Genomic DNA, 12500 nt, shown 5'->3' on the forward strand with positions numbered 1-12500 from the left:
GGGAAAAGTTGAAAATGTGTCCGAGACAGCGCCCCCTAGGCGGACACACGCTCCGGACAGAGCCCCTGTCGCTCAAGCCCTGGAAGCCCTAAGTACCTGGGTGGAATCAGTTCCAGGATTTCATCCATGCGGGAAAAGTTGAAAATGTGTCCGAGACAGCGCCCCCTAGGCGGACACACGCTCCGGACAGAGCCCCTGTCGCTCAAGCCCTGGAAGCCCTAAGTACCTGGGTGGAATCAGTTCCAGGATTTCATCCATGCGGGAAAAGTTGAAAATGTGTCCGAGACAGCGCCCCCTAGGCGGACACACGCTCCGGACAGAGCCCCTGTCGCTCAAGCCCTGGAAGCCCTAAGTACCTGGGTGGAATCAGTTCCAGGATTTCATCCATGCGGGAAAAGTTGAAAATGTGTCCGGGACAGCGCCCCCTAGGCGGACACACGCTCCGGACAGAGCCCCTGTCGCTCAAGCCCTGGAAGCCCTAAGTACCTGGGTGGAATCAGTTCCAGGATTTCATTCATGCGGGAAAAGTTGAAAATGTGTCCGAGAAGGCGCCCCTTAGGCGGACACAGGTGTCTGCATGAGCCCCTGTCGCTCAGATGCTGGAAGAGCAGTTTGAAAAAGGACCGGGGTAAAGAGGGGGAAAGCACCATATATGTGTCCGGGAAGGCGCCCCTCGGGCGGACACAGGTGTCTGCATGAGCCCCTGTCGCTCAGATGCTGGAAGATCAGTTTGAAAAAAGGACCAGAGGATAGAGGGGAAAAACACCATATATGTGTCCGGGAAGGCGCCCCTCGGGCGGACACAGGTGTCTGCATGAGCCCCTGTCGCTCAGATGCTGGAAGATCAGTTTGAAAAAGGACCGGGGTAAAGAGGGGGGAAGCACCATATATGTGTCCGGGAAGGCGCCCCTCGGGCGGACACAGGTGTCTGCATGAGCCCCTGTCGCTCAGATGCTGGAAGATCAGTTTGAAAAAAGAACCAGAGGATAGAGGGGAAAAACACCATATTTGTGTCCGAAAATAGCTCACTTTGACTCGGACGCGTTCCCTGTGATTTCAGCCTGTCAGACATGGTGCACATAGTAACGAGATGGAGGTGTTTTGGTCGACCAGGTAAAAAACGAAAAATCGAGAGAAGGTAAAAAGTAGGTGAAAAATTAAGCCTCTCTCGTTAAGGTACTTAGAAAAAATCCCAAAAAAAAAATGAACTCCCATTGAAATGAATGGGGAAAAATTTTTTTCTCGTTTTTTTTCTAAGTACAACAACGAGAGAAGGTAAAAAATGGTTTTTTTTAGCCTCTCTCGTTAAGGTACTTAGAAAAAAACCCAGATTTTTTATTTTCTCGTTTTTTTTCTAAGTACAACAACGAGAGAAGGTAAAAACAGGTGCTTTTTAGCCTCTCTCGTTAAGGTACTTGGAAAAAATCCGAGACATGTTTGGTCTTCCCCACTGACAGTGCGCCTTTGCTGGGTAAGTTGTGGACGTGCCAGGCACCCCCGGGACACCGGTGGAACGCGGCCGGACTCGTGGTACTCCAACCCGGGCATAATTTTGGATATTTCCCGGTCCTTTTTTTCCCCACTTTCCCAACTTTTCTTCTGAATCACAGTGCGCCTTTGCTGGGTAAGTTGTGGACATGGCAGGCACCCCCGGGACACCGGTGGAACGCGGCCGGACTCGTGGTACTCCAACCCGGGCATAAATTTGGATCAAATTCGGGACTTTTGCCCACTTTCCCAACTTTTCTTCCCAATCACAGTGCGCCTTTGCTGGGTAAGTTGTGGACATGCCAGGCACCCCCGGGACACCGGTGGAACGCGGCCGGACTCGTGGTACTCCAACCCGGGCATAATTTTGGATCAAATTCGGGACTTTTGCCCACTTTCCCAACTTTTCTTCTGAATCACAGTGCGCCTTTGCTGGGTAAGTTGTGGACATGGCAGGCACCCCCGGGACACCGGTGGAACGCGGCCGGACTCGTGGTACTCCAACCCGGGCATAAATTTGGATCAAATTCGGGACTTTTGCCCACTTTCCCAACTTTTCTTCCCAATCACAGTGCGCCTTTGCTGGGTAAGTTGTGGACATGCCAGGCACCCCCGGGACACCGGTGGAACGCGGCCGGACTCGTGGTACTCCAACCCGGGCATAATTTTGGATCAAATTCGGGACTTTTGCCCACTTTCCCAACTTTTCTTCCCAATCACAGTGCGCCTTTGCTGGGTAAGTTGTGGACATGCCAGGCACCCCCGGGACACCGGTGGAACGCGGCCGGACTCGTGGTACTCCAACCCGGGCATAATTTTGGATCAAATTCGGGACTTTTGCCCACTTTCCCAACTTTTCTTCCCAATCACAGTGCGCCTTTGCTGGGTAAGTTGTGGACATTGTAGGCACCCCGAGACACTGGTGGAACGCGGCGGGACTTGTGGGACTCGAACCTGGGTGTGATTTTGGACCAAATTCGGGACTTTTGCCCACTTTCCCAACTTTTCTTCCCAATCACAGTGCGCCTTTGCTGGGTGCGTTGTGGACATTGTAGGCACCCCGGAACCCTGGTGGAACGCGGCGGGACTTGTGGGACTCGAACCTGGGTGTGATTTTGGACCAAATTCGGGACTTTTGCCAAATTTCCCAACTTTTCTTCCCAATCACAGTGCGCCTTTGCTGGGTAAGTTGTGGACATTGTAGGCACCCCGGAACCCTGGTGGAACGCGGCGGGACTTGTGGGACTCGAACCTGGGTGTGATTTTGGACCAAATTCGGGACTTTTGCCCACTTTCCCAACTTTTCTTCCCAATCACAGTGCGCCTTTGCTGGGTGCGTCGTGGACATTGTAGGCACCCCGGAACCCTGGTGGAACGCGGCGGGACTTGTGGGACTCGAACCTGGGTGTGATTTTGGACCAAATTCGGGACTTTTGCCCACTTTCCCAACTTTTCTTCCCAATCACAGTGCGCCTTTGCTGGGTGCGTCGTGGACATTGTAGGCACCCCGGAACCCTGGTGGAACGCGGCGGGACTTGTGGGACTCGAACCTGGGTGTGATTTTGGACCAAATTCGGGACTTTTGCCCACTTTCCCAACTTTTCTTCCCAATCACAGTGCGCCTTTGCTGGGTGCGTCGTGGACATTGTAGGCACCCCGGAACCCTGGTGGAACGCGGCGGGACTTGTGGGACTCGAACCTGGGTGTGATTTTGGACCAAATTCGGGACTTTTGCCCACTTTCCCAACTTTTCTTCCCAATCACAGTGCGCCTTTGCTGGGTGCGTCGTGGACATTGTAGGCACCCCGGAACCCTGGTGGAACGCGGCGGGACTTGTGGGACTCGAACCTGGGTGTGATTTTGGACCAAATTCGGGACTTTTGCCCACTTTCCCAACTTTTCTTCCCAATCACAGTGCGCCTTTGCTGGGTGCGTCGTGGACATTGTAGGCACCCCGAGACACTGGTGGAACGCGGCGGGACTTGTGGGACTCGAACCTGGGTGTGATTTTGGACCAAATTCGGGACTTTTGCCCACTTTCCCAACTTTTCTTCCCAATCACAGTGCGCCTTTGCTGGGTGCGTTGTGGACATTGTAGGCACCCCGAGACACTGGTGGAACGCGGCGGGACTTGTGGGACTCGAACCTGGGTGTGATTTTGGACCAAATTCGGGACTTTTGCCCACTTTCCCAACTTTTCTTCCCAATCACAGTGCGCCTTTGCTGGGTGCGTTGTGGACATTGTAGGCACCCCGGAACCCTGGTGGAACGCGGCGGGACTTGTGGGACTCGAACCTGGGTGTGATTTTGGACCAAATTCGGGACTTTTGCCCACTTTCCCAACTTTTCTTCCCAATCACAGTGCGCCTTTGCTGGGTGCGTTGTGGACATTGTAGGCACCCCGGAACCCTGGTGGAACGCGGCGGGACTTGTGGGACTCGAACCTGGGTGTGATTTTGGACCAAATTCGGGACTTTTGCCAAATTTCCCAACTTTTCTTCCCAATCACAGTGCGCCTTTGCTGGGTAAGTTGTGGACATTGTAGGCACCCCGGAACCCTGGTGGAACGCGGCGGGACTTGTGGGACTCGAACCTGGGTGTGATTTTGGACCAAATTCGGGACTTTTGCCCACTTTCCCAACTTTTCTTCCCAATCACAGTGCGCCTTTGCTGGGTGCGTCGTGGACATTGTAGGCACCCCGGAACCCTGGTGGAACGCGGCGGGACTTGTGGGACTCGAACCTGGGTGTGATTTTGGACCAAATTCGGGACTTTTGCCCACTTTCCCAACTTTTCTTCCCAATCACAGTGCGCCTTTGCTGGGTGCGTCGTGGACATTGTAGGCACCCCGGAACCCTGGTGGAACGCGGCGGGACTTGTGGGACTCGAACCTGGGTGTGATTTTGGACCAAATTCGGGACTTTTGCCCACTTTCCCAACTTTTCTTCCCAATCACAGTGCGCCTTTGCTGGGTGCGTCGTGGACATTGTAGGCACCCCGGAACCCTGGTGGAACGCGGCGGGACTTGTGGGACTCGAACCTGGGTGTGATTTTGGACCAAATTCGGGACTTTTGCCCACTTTCCCAACTTTTCTTCCCAATCACAGTGCGCCTTTGCTGGGTGCGTCGTGGACATTGTAGGCACCCCGGAACCCTGGTGGAACGCGGCGGGACTTGTGGGACTCGAACCTGGGTGTGATTTTGGACCAAATTCGGGACTTTTGCCCACTTTCCCAACTTTTCTTCCCAATCACAGTGCGCCTTTGCTGGGTGCGTCGTGGACATTGTAGGCACCCCGAGACACTGGTGGAACGCGGCGGGACTTGTGGGACTCGAACCTGGGTGTGATTTTGGACCAAATTCGGGACTTTTGCCCACTTTCCCAACTTTTCTTCCCAATCACAGTGCGCCTTTGCTGGGTGCGTTGTGGACATTGTAGGCACCCCGAGACACTGGTGGAACGCGGCGGGACTTGTGGGACTCGAACCTGGGTGTGATTTTGGACCAAATTCGGGACTTTTGCCCACTTTCCCAACTTTTCTTCCCAATCACAGTGCGCCTTTGCTGGGTGCGTTGTGGACATTGTAGGCACCCCGGAACCCTGGTGGAACGCGGCGGGACTTGTGGGACTCGAACCTGGGTGTGATTTTGGACCAAATTCGGGACTTTTGCCCACTTTCCCAACTTTTCTTCCCAATCACAGTGCGCCTTTGCTGGGTGCGTTGTGGACATTGTAGGCACCCCGAGACACTGGTGGAACGCGGCGGGACTTGTGGGACTCGAACCTGGGTGTGATTTTGGACCAAATTCGGGACTTTTGCCCACTTTCCCAACTTTTCTTCCCAATCACAGTGCACCTTTGCTGGGTAAGTTGTGGACATTGTAGGCACCCCGAGACACTGGTGGAACGCGGCGGGACTTGTGGGACTCGAACCTGGGTATAATTTTGGATAAATTCGGGACTTTTGCCAACTTTCCCAACTTTTCTTCCCAATCACAGTGCGCCTTTGCTGGGTGCGTCGTGGACATGTCAGGCACCCCGGAACCCTGGTGGAACGCGGCGGGACTTGTGGGACTCGAACCTGGGTGTGATTTTTGATCATTTCGTGGACTTTTGCTATGCATGCCTTCTCCCCGCTAGTTTGATGTGTGCTGCTGCAAAAGTTCCAAGAGGGCGTTTTTGCCCCCCTCCAAACTCCCTCTCTTTGTTTATAGTGCATATTTCCTGCTGGATCTACTCTCTATTTACTCCAAGGAAAAAAACTAGCCGGTCGCGGCAAATTTTTACAATCGGTCGCCAAACTACGGCACGAGGGCCGAACGCGGTACGCCGGCGTCCAAGATACGGCCCGGGGATTTTTTTGATTTTTTGGGCTTTTTTTGATTTTTTTGGACATGTTGGGCATCCCAGGACTCGGGTGCGACTGCAGGACGTGTGGGGCTCTCACCTGGGTGTGGTTTTTGGTCATTTTTCCGGACTTTTGCCCACTTTTCCAAATTTTCTTCCCCACTCACAGTGCGCCTTTGCTGGGTGCGTTTTGGGCATGTGGGGGGCACCTCGGACTCGGGTGGGACGCGGCGGGACTTGTGGCACTCGTACCTGGGTGTGATTTTTGATCATTTTGTGGACTTTTCCCCAGACACTCTCCACTTGTCTACCCCACTTCCCCTGTGACTTTGCTGGGGGGCGTTTCCCCGCTGTCCTTTGTAGTGTAAGGGTTACTTTTCTTTTTTTTCCTGTCTGAAAATAGGGCCCCAAAAGGCCTCACACTCCCCGGGAAGACCTGATGGACGCCTCGGCGTCACTGAAACAGGCCAATCTGTCTGAAAATATGGCCCACGAAAGGCCTCACATTCCCCGGGAAGACCTGATGGACGCCCCGGCGTCACCGAAATACGGCAAACTGTCTGAAAATAGGGGCTCCAAGTGTTCCCCACTCTTTCTGGCCCACAAAAGGCCTCTCATTCCCCGGGAACACCTGTAGGACTCCCCGGCGTCAAGGAAATACGCCAAACCGTCTGAAAATAGGGGCCCAAAAGAACTGGAAATGATGCCTTTAATTTGGGGGGTGATGTCTATAATTATGGGGGTGCATTGGAGGCGGGAGTCCACTGGAGGGCTCCACACCGTCTGAATATAGGGCCCCAAAAGGCCTGGAATTAATGTATTTAATTTGGGGGGTGCATTTGCAGCGGGAGTCCACCGGAGGGCTCCATTTCCCCACTCTTTTGTTGACATATGGCCACAAAAGGCCTCTCATTCCCCGGGAAGACCTGATGGACGCCCCGGCGTCACCGAAATAAGCCAAACTGTCTGAAAATAGGGGCTCCAAGGGTTCCCCACTCTTTCTGGCCCACAAAAGGCCTCTCATTCCCCGGGAACACCTGTAGGACTCCCCGGCGTCAAGGAAATACGCCAAACCGGCTGAAAATAGGGGCCCAAAAGAACTGGAAATGATGCCTTTAATTTGGGGGGTGATGTCTATAATTATGGGGGTGCATTGGAGGCGGGAGTCCACTGGAGGGCTCCACACCGTCTGAATATAGGGCCCCAAAAGGCCTGGAATTAATGTATTTAATTTGGGGGGTGCATTTGCAGCGGGAGTCCACCGGAGGGCTCCATTTCCCCACTCTTTTGTTGACATATGGCCACAAAAGGCCTCTCATTCCCCGGGAAGACCTGATGGACGCCCCGGCGTCACCGAAATAAGCCAAACTGTCTGAAAATAGGGGCTCCAAGGGTTCCCCACTCTTTCTGGCCCACAAAAGGCCTCTCATTCCCCGGGAACACCAAAAGAACTGGAAATAATGTGTTTAATTCAGGGTGCATTTGCAGCGAGTGTCCACCAGAGGGCTCCAATTCCCCAGCTATAGTCCTGGTACTCTAAAATGATGGCACTTAGTCAAATTTCCGCCTTTTTTTGATGACTTCCAACTAGGAGAGGGACTAATTTTGAGTTCCGGACCCGGGTGGAGAACCATAGCAGGTCGGCCTTCTTAAAGGGAAATGCTCCTAGGCACTTAGTCAAATTTACGCCTTTTTTTTGGACTTCCAGCGAGGAGAGGGACTAATTTTGCTTTCCGTACCCGGGTGGAGAACCATAGCAGGTCAGCCTTCTTAAAGGGACATCCTCCTAGGCACTTAGTCAAATTTCCGCCTTTTTTTTGGACTTCCAGCGAGGAGAGGGACTAATTTTGCTTTCCGCACCCGGGTGGAGAACCATAGCAGGTCAGCCTTCTTAAAGGGACATCCTCCTAGGCACTTAGTCAAATTTACGCCTTTTTTTTGGACTTCCAGCGAGGAGAGGGACTAATTTTGCTTTCCGTACCCGGGTGGAGAACCATAGCACGTCGGCCTTCTTAAAGGGAAATGCTCCTAGGCACTTAGTCAAATTCACGCCTTTTTTTTGGACTTCCAGCGAGGAGAGGGACAATTTGGCGTTCCTGACCCAGGTGGAGAACCATAGCAGGTCGGCCTTCTTAAAGGGAAATGCTCCTAGACACTTAGTCAAATTTACACCTTTTTTTTTTGGACTTCCAGCGAGGAGAGGGACAATTTTGCTTTCCTGACCCAGGTGGAGAACCATAGCACGTCGGCCTTCTTAAAGGGACATCCTCCTAGGCACTTAGTCAAATTCACGCCTTTTTTTTGGACTTCCAGCGAGGAGAGGGACAATTTGGCGTTCCTGACCCAGGTGGAGAACCATAGCACGTCGGCCTTCTTAAAGGGAAATGCTCCTAGGCACTTAGTCAAATTCACGCCTTTTTTTTTGACTTCCAGCGAGGAGAGGGACAATTTTGCTTTCCTGACCCAGGTGGAGAACCATAGCACGTCGGCCTTCTTAAAGGGACATCCTCCTAGGCACTTAGTCAAATTCACGCCTTTTTTTTGGACTTCCAGCGAGGAGAGGGACAATTTGGCGTTCCTGACCCAGGTGGAGAACCATAGCACGTCGGCCTTCTTAAAGGGAAATGCTCCTAGGCACTTAGTCAAATTCACGCCTTTTTTTTTGACTTCCAGCGAGGAGAGGGACAATTTTGCTTTCCTGACCCAGGTGGAGAACCATAGCACGTCGGCCTTCTTAAAGGGACATCCTCCTAGGCACTTAGTCGAATTCACGCCTTTTTTTTGGACTTCCAGCGAGGAGAGGGACAATTTGGCGTTCCTGACCCAGGTGGAGAACCATAGCACGTCGGCCTTCTTAAAGGGAAATGCTCCTAGGCACTTAGTCAAATTCACGCCTTTTTTTTTTGACTTCCAGCGAGGAGAGGGACAATTTTGCTTTCCTGACCCAGGTGGAGAACCATAGCACGTCGGCCTTCTTAAAGGGACATCCTCCTAGGCACTTAGTCAAATTCACGCCTTTTTTTTGGACTTCCAGCGAGGAGAGGGACTAATTTGGCGTTCCAGACCCAGGTGGAGAACCATAGCACGTCGGCCTTCTTAAAGGGAAATGCCCCTAGACACTTAGTCAAATTTACGCCTTTTTTTTGGACTTCCAGCGAGGAGAGGGACAATTTTGCTTTCCTGACCCAGGTGGAGAACCATAGCACGTCGGCCTTCTTAAAGGGAAATGCTCCTAGGCACTTAGTCAAATTCACGCCTTTTTTTTGGACTTCCAGCGAGGAGAGGGACAATTTTGCTTTCCTGACCCAGGTGGAGAACCATAGCACGTCGGCCTTCTTAAAGGGAAATGCTCCTAGGCACTTAGTCAAATTCACGCCTTTTTTTTGGACTTCCAGCGAGGAGAGGGACAATTTTGCTTTCCTGACCCAGGTGGAGAACCATAGCACGTCGGCCTTCTTAAAGGGAAATGCTCCTAGGCACTTAGTCAAATTCACGCCTTTTTTTTGGACTTCCAGCGAGGAGAGGGACTAATTTTGCTTTCCGGACCCAGGTGGAGAACCATAGCAGGCCGGCCTTCTTAAAGGGAAATGCTCCTAGACACTTAGTCAAATTCACGCCTTTTTTTTGGACTTCCAGCGAGGAGAGGGACTAATATGGCGTCCCGTACCCAGGTAGAGAACCAAGGCACGTCGGCCTTCTTAAGGGGACATCCTCCTAGACACTTAGTCAAATTCACGCCTTTTTTTTTGGACTTCCAGCTAGGAGAGGGACTAATTTGGCGTTCTGTACCCAGGTGGAGAACCAAGGGACGTCGGCCTTCTTAAGGGGACATCCTCCTAGGCACTTAGTCAAATTCACGCCTTTTTTTTGGACTTCCAGCGAGGAGAGGGACAATTTTGCTTTCCTGACCCAGGTGGAGAACCAAGGGACGTCGGCCTTCTTAAGGGGACATCCTCCTAGGCACTTAGTCAAATTCACGCCTTTTTTTTGGACTTCCAGCGAGGAGAGGGACAATTTTGCTTTCCTGACCCAGGTGGAGAACCATAGCACGTCGGCCTTCTTAAAGGGACATCCTCCTAGGCACTTAGTCAAATTCACGCCTTTTTTTTTGACTTCCAGCGAGGAGAGGGACAATTTTGCTTTCCTGACCCAGGTGGAGAACCATAGCACGTCGGCCTTCTTAAAGGGACATCCTCCTAGGCACTTAGTCAAATTCACGCCTTTTTTTTGGACTTCCAGCGAGGAGAGGGACTAATTTGGCGTTCCAGACCCAGGTGGAGAACCATAGCACGTCGGCCTTCTTAAAGGGAAATGCCCCTAGACACTTAGTCAAATTTACGCCTGAAAATAGGGCCCCAAAAGAACTGGAAATAATGTCTTTAATTCAGGGTGCATTTGCAGCGAGTGTCCACCAGAGGGCTCCAATTCCCCCACTATAGTCCTGGTACTCTAAAATGATGGCACTTAGTCAAATTTCCGCCTTTTTTTGACTACTTCCAGCTAGGAGAGGGACTAATTTGGCGTTCCGTACCCAGGTGGAGAACCATAGCACGTCGGCCTTCTTAAAGGGAAATGCTCCTAGACACTTAGTCAAATTCACGCCTTTTTTTTGGACTTCCAGCTAGGAGAGGGACTAATTTGGCGTTCCGTACCCAGGTGGAGAACCATAGCACGTCGGCCTTCTTAAAGGGAAATGCTCCTAGACACTTAGTCAAATTCACGCCTTTTTTTTGGACTTCCAGCTAGGAGAGGGACTAATTTGGCGTTCCGTACCCAGGTGGAGAACCATAGCACGTCGGCCTTCTTAAAGGGAAATGCTCCTAGACACTTAGTCAAATTCACGCCTTTTTTTTGGACTTCCAGCTAGGAGAGGGACTAATTTGGCGTTCCGTACCCAGGTGGAGAACCATAGCACGTCGGCCTTCTTAAAGGGAAATGCTCCTAGACACTTAGTCAAATTCACGCCTTTTTTTTGGACTTCCAGCTAGGAGAGGGACTAATTTGGTGTTCCGTACCCAGGTAGAGAACCAAGGCACGTCGGCCTTCTTAAGGGGACATCCTCCTAGACACTTAGTCAAATTCACGCCTTTTTTTTTGGACTTCCAGCTAGGAGAGGGACTAATTTGGCGTTCCAGACCCAGGTGGAGAACCATAGCACGTCGGCCTTCTTAAAGGGAAATGCTCCTAGACACTTAGTCAAATTTACCAAACTTTTCTATAGAGCCCTGGTACTCTAAAATGATGACACATAGACAAAAAACCAAACTTTCTATAGAGGCCTGGTACTCTAAAATGATGACACATAGACAAAAAACCAAACTTTTCTATAGAGGCCTGGTACTCTAAAATAATGACACTTAGTCAAATTCACGCCTTTTTTTTTTGACTTCCAGCGAGGAGAGGGACAATTTTGCTTTCCTGACCCAGGTGGAGAACCATAGCACGTCGGCCTTCTTAAAGGGACATCCTCCTAGGCACTTAGTCAAATTCACGCCTTTTTTTTGGACTTCCAGCGAGGAGAGGGACTAATTTGGCGTTCCAGACCCAGGTGGAGAACCATAGCACGTCGGCCTTCTTAAAGGGAAATGCCCCTAGACACTTAGTCAAATTTACGCCTTTTTTTTGGACTTCCAGCGAGGAGAGGGACAATTTTGCTTTCCTGACCCAGGTGGAGAACCATAGCACGTCGGCCTTCTTAAAGGGAAATGCTCCTAGGCACTTAGTCAAATTCACGCCTTTTTTTTGGACTTCCAGCGAGGAGAGGGACAATTTTGCTTTCCTGACCCAGGTGGAGAACCATAGCACGTCGGCCTTCTTAAAGGGAAATGCTCCTAGGCACTTAGTCAAATTCACGCCTTTTTTTTGGACTTCCAGCGAGGAGAGGGACAATTTTGCTTTCCTGACCCAGGTGGAGAACCATAGCACGTCGGCCTTCTTAAAGGGAAATGCTCCTAGGCACTTAGTCAAATTCACGCCTTTTTTTTGGACTTCCAGCGAGGAGAGGGACTAATTTTGCTTTCCGGACCCAGGTGGAGAACCATAGCAGGCCGGCCTTCTTAAAGGGAAATGCTCCTAGACACTTAGTCAAATTCACGCCTTTTTTTTGGACTTCCAGCGAGGAGAGGGACTAATATGGCGTCCCGTACCCAGGTAGAGAACCAAGGCACGTCGGCCTTCTTAAGGGGACATCCTCCTAGACACTTAGTCAAATTCACGCCTTTTTTTTTGGACTTCCAGCTAGGAGAGGGACTAATTTTGCGTTCCAGACCCAGGTGGAGAACCATAGCAGGTCGGCCTTCTTAAAGGGACATGCCCCTAGACACTTAGTCAAATTTACGCCTGAAAATAGGGCCCCAAAAGAACTGGAAATAATGTATTTAATTCAGGGTGCATTTGCGGCGAGTGTCCACCAGAGGGCTCCAATTCCCCCACTATAGTCCTGGTACTCTAAAATGATGGCACTTAGTCAAATTTCCGCCTTTTTTTTGGACTTCCAGCTAGGAGAGGGACTAATTTGGCGTTCTGTACCCAGGTGGAGAACCAAGGGACGTCGGCCTTCTTAAGGGGACATCCTCCTAGGCACTTAGTCAAATTCACGCCTTTTTTTTGGACTTCCAGCGAGGAGAGGGACAATTTTGCTTTCCTGACCCAGGTGGAGAACCAA

This window comes from Nerophis lumbriciformis, unplaced genomic scaffold (genome assembly GCF_033978685.3).
Source record: "Nerophis lumbriciformis unplaced genomic scaffold, RoL_Nlum_v2.1 HiC_scaffold_64, whole genome shotgun sequence".
Lineage (NCBI taxonomy): Eukaryota > Metazoa > Chordata > Actinopteri > Syngnathiformes > Syngnathidae > Nerophis > Nerophis lumbriciformis.